Below are 12,498 nucleotides of genomic sequence, written 5' to 3' on the forward strand. Positions count from 1 at the left end.
CAGTAAGAGCTCGTATGGAAGGAAAGTTGTCTTTTATAAGTTTTATGCCATTGAAAGTAGGTGAGCTCCTCAGGAGCCGAGAAAATTTTATTCCACTTGATTAAATGCCAGTTTAATCAGAGCTGTTTACACAACTGTAGAGTAATGAAAGCAACATTTTTAGCATAGTAGATGGGTGAAAACGGGCCACTGTAAGGCTGAAAACATGACAGAAGGTGCATTGAAGTACTAATTAAGCTTCTTAATTGGGAAAATAATAATGCCCTTTTCAGGTGTACACTAGCACCTTGCATTTCTCAAATATGTGAACACATACTGGTCTAAGGAAAGTCAGTATTATGTTAAGATGTTAAAGTCAGTTTTCTCTCTGTGCATAATCATAAGGGTTTTCTTCCTTTGATACACTGCTAAACGTGTGGCTCCTAGAGTTCCAAAATGCAGTATGTCATCCACATTGGCCAAGACTACTTCTTTTGTGGAAACTACATCTTCAGTCACTGGAACCGAGCTAATCCTCGAGAAGATAATCCTCCCCCACCCCAGAGGAAGTCCTGTTTAGGCCTTTTGACAAGTTAAGCCTGCATATAAAAATATGTCTCGTAAGAAACATGAATGCAAGCCAAGATAGTAACCACAGCCTCCCAGCTTATGTACTCATTTCCTGATACAGGAGCAGCATTGCTCTTGGTTTTGTTTCAGCTGGGGTTCACCTTTTTCAAACAACTTTAGCACGTAATTTGGGCAACCCAAAAGTTAAACCATACAGGATTCTGCCGCTACATGAGCTACCAACGTTCTCTTAAACACTGCCAAGGCAGTAATTGAAGTCATATGAGCGTGCAGTTAATCAGCTCGGCCTTCTCCAAACCTTGAAGGAGTATTATGGGAGAGCTCTACAGAGCAGTGCTTAAAGCCCTGTGATAGAAGGACAGTGTCATTCTTTGAACCATTTAATTACCATTCAAGTTATTTTCCTGTTATGAAAAGCTGAAACTGAAAAGCTTTGGGGGAAAAAAATCCTGCTGACTGTTTTCTGCTGAGTCATTCCGCTGGTTTATCAGAAGCATTTCACAAACACTGTAATACAACTCACGCCAGTCGCAATCAAATCTCCTTTTGTTTGTGAGCTCAGAAGCTGAATTCCCCTTTTCAAGGTAGAAATAAAATACAGTGAAATATGGGACACCTGGGATTTGTCTGTAATAACAGCTGGCACCAATTTAAATCAATCTCCATTCAGTCTTTTGAATGTGTTCGAGGTATATTAGTAATGTATATCACTAATAGGAATCCACTTACCTTACTTCACCCTTTCTCTATTTTTTTGTTATTCTCTCTCAAAGCTCTGTGGAAAGGACAGATGCTCAGAACATCAGTGTTCTAATGGCACAAGTCAGAGCATGCGAGCCACTGACAGATTACTCTGAATATCCACGTAGTTGCTGAGTGATATTTAAAATTGACAATTCTGGTTTTGTGGTCAGATCTCCAGAATCCTGACAGTGGAATTTTTTGTTTGCTTGTTGGTTTTTGTTGGGGTTTATTTTTCTAACAGCCAACCCTATTCCAATCTGGGTTTGGCAAGCGTTTCAGAAACAGCTGGTACATGACCATATGCCGTGCTGGCGCTGCTGTGAGCTTATTTCCCACTTGTCCTCCTGGTCAATCAGAGCTGCTTCATGTGCCGAAGGACAGCTGGTCCCTTGGCATGCAAAGCAGCTAATGAACTTTTCCTCCAGAAGACCGTAGAGAGAGATAGAGCATGCTGACTCCAATCAGCAGCTTCACCTTTCTGAACTGCTATCAAAGATGGAGGTTCTCTAAAGGAACCCTGTTTGCTGCCTCTGTGTGACAACCTACACACAGCGAGAACAACTCAGTGGGTGTGCATCAGAGGTGACAGCACTTGTTTGGAAAATCAAGGCAAAATGATCTGTGTTGAAAAGAATGCTAAACCACATCTGAGTGACTGATGCACTTGTGCTTTTAGCTGTTCAGCCTCAGCAAGTACCGCTGTTTTCCTTTTTCATTCTGACCCCTGCTGGAAAGGGTCTCCAATAAATTTCTAAAAGTGTATCTATTTTACCATATTTCGCTGTGAAGGAGGAGTTGCACCTCAGTTCAGTATTACATACCCACAGCTTGTAAGCATTTTATCACCAGCCATCCATCTTACTTCCTTAAAACTGGTCAGTTTATAATATTCCCTAAAATTTCCTGCTAGATGCAATAAAACCCAGTTTTCCCTGAGCAGGGGTTCTGTATCAGTTAACTTTGAAAGTCATGATAAGCAACCATTAGACAGTCCTTTATTGTTCACACTTCATAAACTGTTCATATGAAATGCTTCATGGAAAGCCATGCCCATTCAGCATTTTAGAAATTGAGATAGAGCAACATTCAGGAGGGAATAAATGTAATTTAAGAACAAAAGAGATCATCTAAGTGTGCGGAATCTAATAAAGAATCGCAGAATCAGAATGGTTTGGTTTGGAAAATACCTTAAAGACCATCTAGTTCAAATATATACAGAAATTCATAGGTATTTTTAAAACCCAGAAAATGATTGGAACTTCATGTAAGGTGAAAGAAGAAACACCCAATAGATACTTGATGTGTTTTATTGGGTATCTTGATGGACAGCTTCAGCAGTATATAATTATCTCTTTGAAACGACTTTGCTTAATTGCATGAAGGCTTGCGTAACTTTTTTACTACTTTTCACGGTCCATTTCAGGTTTTGAGCAAAGAGTCATGCAAAACGTTCACACCTCCCAGAAGTAATAACTTGGTTCAAATGACACCTTCAAAAGGCATTCCTCAGCACTGGATCAGATTTCAGATTCCTTTTTACTGATCCGTCTCTCCTAATAATATCCTGGCACAGTGAAAAAGCAAGCAGTAGATGCCCACAGCATCAGAGGGCCATTTAATTGTCAGCATCAAAGACCTCATCTACTGCAGTGAATGGAAAGTAACATTAAATTTTATCAGGATCCGCATTAGGCTGAAGTTTCAACCTTTCTCCTGACAGAATTCTCTCTAACTGGTTACGATATCTTTAATAGGAATGCGCTAGCATGGTGAGTTTGGAAGCTCTGAATCACTTGAAAAAGCAATTACATAATTCAAAGTGAAATTATCTGCTGTTTAACACAACTCTATCACTATAACCTCAGAATGTATTTTTGCTTTCTTTGAATGCAAACTGCACATAGGAAACTGCCACAGAAACTGCACGTCAAGCAGTGCTGTTCTGTAACAAGAATTGTTTGGGACTCCACGTGTTTTTTTAAAGCTATTCTTCTTCAGTAGACTCTTACCCTTTTTCTTCCTGCAGCACTAACAATTGGGAAACCCTAATAACACCTTTAGAAACCTTTGGGAAGTCCAAAATAATATGTGAACAGGAGTCTGTCTCAACATACTGCTGTGTGCATAAAACAGACCACCTGAAGTCCACCATAATACTTGGAGAAGATGTGAAAGAACCATGATCATTGCCTACACCACTTTAGACAACAGTACAACAGATAAAGAATTTGAAGACTTTATGATACATAATGAATGTAAAAGTCCAAGTACCTAGACACAGCATTTGAAACAGTAAACCAAGGAACAGCTTTCGCTAGCAGTGTAATGAAAAGACTACAGAGAGTACAGTGTTACAAAAATGAAATAATTTCCCCAAGTGGTAAAATACAAAGCAAGTATTACATGTAATTGCATTTTAAGGCCAGTTTAGTCACTGTAAAATATACCAATGTCTCAAAATTTGATCTTTATTTGCTAATGCATATGTAGAAGAATTTGATGTCATAATGAAGTACTAATTTAATTGCATTATATTTGTTGCTACATCAGCTATTGTCAAGCCCTTAAGTTAATTACATGTTAAGTTTTAAACTAGATGAAACACATTATGACATCTGTTTTTTCCTATTTACTACAGCATTCCAGAATTACCATGTTGGAAATGTCTGAGGTTTTGGCAGCTTACTGTCTTACAAATAGTTCATGAATACAATTAACCATCCTTGAGTAGCCTGCAGCATCAGCAGCCAATCCTTGCCTTCCTCGTCAGAAATACAATTATTGTTCCACACTAATTCCACCAACTGTTTTTGGGTTGGTTTATTTCAGATATTGGCCATATTGTCAGTCAGTGAAAATGCTGAAAACAGAGTTGGTCATGTTAAACTAGCTGGCAATCTGACCACAGATTATGGAATTAATATACTAAAAGATTCATTCTATCTTTATTAATAATCTTTGTGAAAGAAAAAAATGAAAGAAACACATGAAAATCTATAAGGTTCTTGAAGTAGCAATTGCTTCGAAGGAATTAGGCTTTTCATCCCATGCATCAGCATTTTCTTAACATGATATTGTGTTGCAGACCCTAGTAAAAGAAAAGATCCTTTGTGTATTAATGGCTTATTGTCCTGGCACTTTGACATTAGATTTTGACTGATCAAAAAAGCTTTCTTATCTGATCCCATGGTAAAGAAACTGCAAAGCAAAAAGAGGGCATGTTTTCAGATGCTTAAAAAAATGTTTTGAAAGCTGTGGCAGATAAGGGTATCTGGATGTATGATTTATAGGCTGTAATAAACTTATGTTTATCCTGGTTTTGTGAGTGTACTAACTCTTTTATCTGTGAGGGAGCAGAAGAAAAAATGGCCATTGCTACTTTCTATCATTGCTGTTTCTATTGAACTGATAAGCTGGGAAGTGCTGCCATTAAAAATAACTAATTCCATTAATATCAAAGAACCATTAAGAGTGGCTTATTAGTACCAGCAGCCATTACAAAGCACTCATATAGAATAGAGAAAAAAAGTCAAATTTGACAAAAGCAACATTTAAAAAGGGTATTAAATCCTGACCAAAAACCCCAAAAATACTATTTTGATCTTAGAAAAAAATGGTTTGGAAATACATGCTGAGCTCTAGTACCTGCATTTCCAAACCTGTAACTGTACTAAGGAGAGATTTCTAGCCGGTGTGATTGACAAGACTATCCGCCTGAAATAGAAAGCATTGAGCAGCATGAGAGAAGGAAAGGCTATTTTTCTGTCAAGAAGTAGCTAATATTTCAGTACTTTGCAACTATGCTCATGTGCTCTCTAAATATCTTTCATGATATTTTGGCTTGTAATTCTAACTGAATGCTAGACACTCATTTGAAAACTTACTCACTGGAGCTTGTTAATGGGAGAAAACCAATCTTTCTTTCCAAGGCAAATTTCCTATTTATATTTTAAAGGTGCTTATCTGAAGAAAGTTACCTCCGTTGTACTACTTGTTTTATGGTTTCATTAGGATTTAGTGTCGAAATAGATGTGTCTTTTAACTATTTCAGTATCAAAGACCAAGAGACAAAAAAAGGAGGCATAGCTTTAACTGATTGAATGAAAATTGCTGTCTTGAAGTTAAAAAAACTCCCCACATTTCAACAGTTGAAGAGATCATGTAATAAAGGAATGGTTAAATGTCTAGACCCAGCCAGCTTTTCCAGGTGTGGGGTGAAGACAGGTCATTTCCCCTAAGAAAGCAACATTTTTTTTTTCTCTAAGGCTGATCGTAGGCCCAGCTAGTGCTAAATCATGAACCTACTGTGATCAGACAACAGAAGAAGGAGGCACTAAAGGCCAAGCTAATCAAGCTACACAAGGAGGTGTGTCAGAGGAGAATATTATATACCAGTTTTGATTAGGTACCAGGTTCGGGGCACAACTGCAGATCACAAGATAGATTGTTTGGAATTGATTTCTTAAAGAGGTAAAAAGAATGCAGTATCATTCAATAAGAGAACAGTTTATTTCTCAGAGCAAATATTTTCTTCCTAAATGTCAGTGTCAATATTCACAGCGGTGAATAAGAATTGGCAGCCAAGGCCATTGCTTTCTGGCTTGTTGAAGTCTTTTGATTTTACAGATTTTATTCCTGGGAGCATACTTTCACAGATGCGCGTGCTTCTGTACATTAAGCAGTACTTCACGGCAAAGTTTTTCAGGTAGGAAATGATATCATTAAGAAGCAAGCTGAAAATTCCATGCTTCACTGTTATGCATGAAAGTGATTTCCATATCTGGAACTGAAGCATTGCTATGCCAAAAAATATTATGGCAACATTTCTTCCACAGTCAGTGAAAAACTAGAAGCCCCTGTAAAAAGGGATTCAAGGTACCTGCACAAGGCATTGGCTTCTCTGCCTTGACTGCCCAGGGCTGCCAGGGCATCCAGGATTCCTGTATGCTGAAATGGGGAACTGCTCAGAGCTTATGAGTGGAAAACACTCTTGAAAATCATCTAAAGTCAGCAGGTTTAGCTTTGCCAGAAGTAACTCTGGACACCAAGACATTTTTGCAAGTAGGGGCCATGTGGGGCCCCCACTTCACATCCATATGGCTGCATTTTCTTCTCATTCCTCAAAAAACAGTGTGACTGCATCCAGGTTTCCTGTTGGGGATGATGTTTGGCATGTGCTGTCTCCAGATGACGCTAACCAGTTGTTATTGGCCAACTGTGGTAACAGTGGAGTACTATGTAGTCCTGTGTTCATGTCCATACCCTGGTCTTAGCTTGTATGTCCCTGTAAATGTAACTTCAGAGTCCAAAATGCTGGTTTGTGTCTTCAAAGCAGGTAGGTATCAGTGGAGGATGTAGCTCTGGCAACTTCTTCTCGGAAGACAAAAATGTTTTTTCTAGGATCTTTTAAGTCTTGAGTAAGCTGAACCCACTGATTCCGATTTTCCAAAGGAATGAGCAAATGGTAGAATGCCATAGGATACAGGTAATTCCTCATCCCTCTTGTTGCAACTAGGTTATTAGTCAGAAAGGAAAGGCAGAACCCAGAAGAATATAAAAAAGGACCCGAAGTCCCTGTATCTTGTTGCTGAAGATACTCTTGAAATTAAAAGTCTTGGAATTCAGACTGTATTTCCATTTATATGTGTAGAGTTTACCCAGCTCTCTAATGCAAAATGTAAATACTTTATCTATCTCATGAGTGAGTTACTGAGAGTTGAGAGGAGAGAGGATATGGACCTCATCCTAAGCTATTCTGTACACTGCTGTTCTGAGCAGTCTTCTGGCAAAGCTCGCTTCACGGGCAGAATAAGAGTGCTAATGTCAGCTGGGAGTACTAAATGGATTTTGAGCTAAATTCAGTGCTATTCATGGATTCTAGGTGTGGGAATAGGCTCTCTGGAGATGCGTTTAGATACGTCTTTCTCAGTTACAGCTGTAAGAGTTCAGTTTGGGATAGTTTTAAGGGGGGGGGGGGAGGTCTTTGCAGAAAAATTTGCTGTCCGATGTGGAAACTCTGGTAAATTTTAAGTTCTTCCATGGATAATAGGTGACCTCAATAGCTCTCTCAAAATTTAGGCACCATGCAGACTGGAGCTGTTACAAAGCTGGTAGGAAGACCAGTGAGCAGAGATGATAGGCTCTTGTCACTGAAATGTGTTATTTGCTTTCTATTCTTCAGGATACACACATTTGGCAAACTAAAGCAGGCAGCTTCCCTCCTTACAGTCACCCACCTTTTAAATGAGGGGGTAAACTCCTGTAGTTCGGATACAGCTCCATAAGAAACTTGATACATTCTCTGTGTGTGCAGTATTTCTTCTGTGAATGAGGTTAACCATATGTATGACCCCAGCCTTCATGTTCCATGTTTCATAGATTTACCACCAACTGTCTGGTAATGTATTGTGCAGTGAAAGTGAGGTATTCAGCTGCAGTTTCTTTCCAGTAAACTCATTAACTGACTTTTCTAGACAGTCAGTGCTTGTCATTATTTGTGACAAGGGAGTTTTGAAAGCTGTTACACAAGCTAGTGGTACAAAGAAGTACTTCCAATGTACATTAAAATTACTGCCCCATTTGTTTTGCAAAAAAAGCCCTCAGCTGCGAGGTAATAACTGCCTGGTTTCGCTGCTGATTGTGGTCTCATCCAAGGTCAATGATAATTGCTTACATTTTTCTGTGATTGGTCTCAAATTCTGTGTGTGATTGACTGCATCAACAATTCTGCTTTCTGTAGTTCCATGACATGATAACAAGCTTCCATGACGTATTAATTTATTTTTATTTTTACCCATAGATGCAGAGAACATTAAAACTGCATACCTTTTTCTGGCTCACCATCCCATTGCAGGGGCTCACCTGAGGCATGTCTCATCTGGAGCAGCCAGGCTTTGAGTTTATGCAGCATACTTCTTTGCTTGTGCTGTTGATTTTCAGGGGATTTTCTTTTAATTCTGTAATGATTAGGTTCTCCAGTGCACTTGTCTTGTTTTTCATGGTGGTAGGTTTTGTAATGTCAGCTGATATTATATTCCTTTGGCACACCTATCATTTGCATGCACATAAGGCACTGAAGGTGCTCATTATTTTCAGCTAACAAGTAATCTCGTTCCCACTTAATTTGAAATACATTGTTCTCTGTATCCTAATTTTGGCTTTTACAGTTACTTGCCTCATTTCATTTGTATTACCCTGCACTGTGTTTTAATACATCATATTTAAAGTCCACAAGATAAAACATCACGATAAATAGATATATAGACGTAGTAGCAATGGAAACATTATGGCAGCTAGGGAGGTTGACATGATTTATCACCTGTCAAGAGTACAATCATCATAGGCATAGTGGACCATATAGTACTGCTCCACTGGGCAGAAGCTCAGCCTTTCCACTGGTCTTACCAGGCTCTCAGCCTTTCCAGGGCTGACTAGAGGTTGTGCCAACACATTTCTGCACTCACACAGAACAGCAGCAAGAACTCCCTACAGACTCTTGTGATAGTATTACTGCAGCAGAAACACATTTCCAGAAGCATCTGAGGAGGCTTTTCAGAGGTTCATGGGTCTGCATTTTCCACTTTTTTTTAACCCTGGAGCTGCTGTTGGGCAAATATGCCAGTCTCTGCTTGCCAAGTGATGGCAAACTATGGATGTACCTCCCTAATTAGTCATTTCCCTTCATCTCCACTTCAAGGTTGTTCAAGATGGTAGTGGTGGTACGAGAGGAATTGTCTTGTGGGCTGTGTTTAGCTTGCACAACACCCACGGTAGTGTATCATATTTGCAGACAAGACCATTTACTGTTTGCAGTGCCTAAATGTCTCAGTAAGAGATTAATTAATGCCAATGAAAAAAATAAGCTTCGTAATTTTAATTATCTCTTTGTGAAAGTTTTACCACATGCAACTATGTATGCTGCTTTTGTCTTGCATGAGGGTTGTTTCTTTCACTTTCAATCCCTTTTCCGTATGACATCAAATAATCAAAAGAAGCCATTTGTACACTCCAATATAAGGGAGTCCACAAGAAGTGATAGCAGATACTTCTTTTTATTACATTGAAAAACCTGCTTCTGAAGACAAAGCATTAATTAAACAACAAGGGGTACATTTATTTTTCCAGAAGGGGACATACATACCCTCTAAGCCCCAGTGCCTGGAAAGGCTTTGGGGAAAGACTGTATGAGCTCTGCCACACTTTGACAAGGTATAGCGTATATAAAAGGTTCTAATAGTTTTCCACCTCCAGCATGCTGACAGTTCAGTCGTGGACTTCCAGAAAGCACAGAATAACAATGATGCAGCTGATTTTTCAGGTTAGCAAAATGTCAGAGAAGATGCTATACAGAGATGAATCTATATTTAGCTGGTTAATATCCACTAATTCCTTACTCCCCTGAGAAAAAGAAAATACTGGTGTTGTAAAGTTAGGTTGCACAGGTTCATAAAAGTAAAAGCAGAGATCCATAAATATACATGAATATGCTGATATTTATTCATGTCCATAAATTATACTGTTTGTTTCAGACAGGAGTGCTGAATGGTATGTCTCTGCATTTCTCAGTATAAGCATACATCATTTCCATGCATGTTTCAAGAGACTGACTGAATTCTTGAAGTTGAATGATAAGGGAATGTGGGTTATGGAGCGCTGAGATAATTCCAAGAGTCACCTGCAGGGTATATAAAGGGTGGAGCTACCAAACTCACTACAGCAGACCTCACAAAAGTTGAGTGTTTAAGTTGTCCCAGTGTTATTTAATGCATTTTTCAGTGTCTCATGATCTCCTAGATCTCTTCTGGTGGATTGCCTGGAGGCTGTCCCAGTCGCAAGGAAATACTGGTTTATCATGATAAATATTCTTTCAAGAATGCATGTTGTTAAGCTGCTCTTTTAAACACTGAAGGGTAGGCTAAGCCTTAAATGTATTCTGAGATCCTGATTTCCTAAGTTAAGGGCCAGAAGGATATACAATTTACAACTAATTAAACAGGAAGAACACAACCTGTTAAGATCCTAGACTGCTCTCATCATCCATATTTACATGTTTACAATATAATTTTTATACAAATCTGAGCAAAATTAGAGCTTTTTAGAAAGTGTTCATAATTTGCACAGTGTTTTCAGGTGACTGCATGGGAGAGGATGAAGGGACACAGGCAGGAAATCAGTAAGAGAAGGGAGTACATCAGAGCCTGCCTCTGAACCTCCCTAAACTGAGAAGTCATTGAATTTGGAGAATTAATTCAAACCCATTTCTAGAAAACATGATTTGGAACGGCCGGGAGATGCTGGGATGATATCCAACAGACAATTAATAAAACAAAAGCTATTCATGTATTTCATGACATGCATCCTGGCAGACAGCTCAGTAAAATTCGTATTGGTAAAGCCAGTGGGGCCTGATCACTGGTATGCAGGACTGTGTCTTTAAATATTAGAAACAATTACCAGGGATTTCAGAATGAGCCATTTTCATACCTAGGAAGTTTTATCTTTCTTACAGAAAATAATGTAGTATTATAATTCAAAGATTCAGTGCCATATAAACATAATTTCTTACATATACCAAGAATACAGGAAATACAAAAAAAGGAAAGAAGTAGTCCCTTATGAAATAGATCAAATAATTTGACACATGATATTATTGAAAGGTATGCTTTAGATTACTTTTGTCCTGTATCAACAAAAACATTGTAGGATAAACATTTCAAATTAAAATGTATAATTAATATGCATAAATTTAGCTAGCATATACAAAAAAGAGACCACTGTAAAACAGAAATAGACCATTCCAATTAAGCAAGAGTAGCTGTTTTCCAAAACCTTCTATACAAACAGCTGAGACTAGCTTCTGTTCCCTTTATTCCAGTTTAACTCTACTTATATTTGATCCTTTACAGAACTGTAGCAGTAAAACTGACACCAAATATGAACTTACAGTGACAGAATACGCTGCCTGGAACTTACATATGGGAATACCTGAGATTGTCCAAGGGCAAGTCTTGCCTGACAAACCTAGTAGCCTTCTATGACGGAATGACTTATCAGTCGACAAAGGAAGAGCTATGGATATCATCTGTCTGGACTTCTGTAAAGCCTATGACACGGTCCCCCACAACATGCTTCTCTCTAAATTGGAGAGGTATGGGTTTTATGGATGGACTGTTCGGTGGGTTAGGTTTGTTGCATCCAGACAGTAGTAGTCAGTAGTCAATGTCTAGATGGAGATGGTGACAAGTGATGTCCCTCAGGGGTCCATACTGGCACCAGAACTGTTTAATATCTTCTTCAGTGGCATAGATCTTGGGCTTGAGTGCACACTCAGCAAGTTTGCAGATGACACCAAACTGATGTTGTGAGGTTGAGGGAGCTGGACAAGCTCGGAAAGTGAGCCCCTGTGAACCTCATGAGGTTCAACTATGCCAAGTGCAGGTTCTACCTGGGTTGGAGCAACCCCTAGTATCAATGCAGGCTGGGGAATTAAGGGATTGAGAGCAGCCCTGTGGAAAAGGACTGGTGGATAAAAAGCTGGAGATGAGCCAGCAACATGCACTCACAGCCTAGAAAGTCAATTGCAACCTGGGCTGCATCCAAAGTAGTGTGGCCAGCATCAGGTTGAGGGAGGTGATTCTGCCCCTCAGTTCTGCTCTGGTGAGACCCCACCTGCAGTACTGCATCCAGCTCTGGAGTCCTCAGTAGGAGAAAGACATGGACTTGTTGGTTTAAACTAAAGGTGGGTTCATTCAGATTAGATATAAGGAAGAAATTTTTATGAAACAGTGGAACAGGTTGCCCAGAAAGGCTGTAGATGTCCCATCCCTGGAAACATTCAAGATTACCTTGAACAGGGCTCTTGAGCAACCTGATCTAATCCCTGCTCATTGCAGTGGGGTTGGACTAGCTGACCTTTAATGATCTCTTCCAACCCAAAATGTTCTATGATTCTATGCTATAATTTCTGATCCTGAAAATATTTTGACATATGAATAGTTTCATTTCCATGTTCGATACTTTAGAATCATAGAATAGTTCATAGAACAGTTAGGGCTGGAAAGGACCTTAAGATCATCTAGTTCCAACCCCCCTGCCATGGGCAGGGACACCTCACACTAAACCATGTCACCCAAGGCTCTGTCCAACCTGGCCTTGAACACTGCCAGGGGTGAAGCATAAACAACT

This window comes from Pezoporus wallicus, unplaced genomic scaffold, assembly GCF_028554395.1.
Source record: "Pezoporus wallicus isolate ANWC-B61680 ecotype Strahan unplaced genomic scaffold, APGP_CSIRO_Pwel_v1 scaffold_13239, whole genome shotgun sequence".
Taxonomy (NCBI): Eukaryota; Metazoa; Chordata; class Aves; order Psittaciformes; family Psittacidae; genus Pezoporus; species Pezoporus wallicus.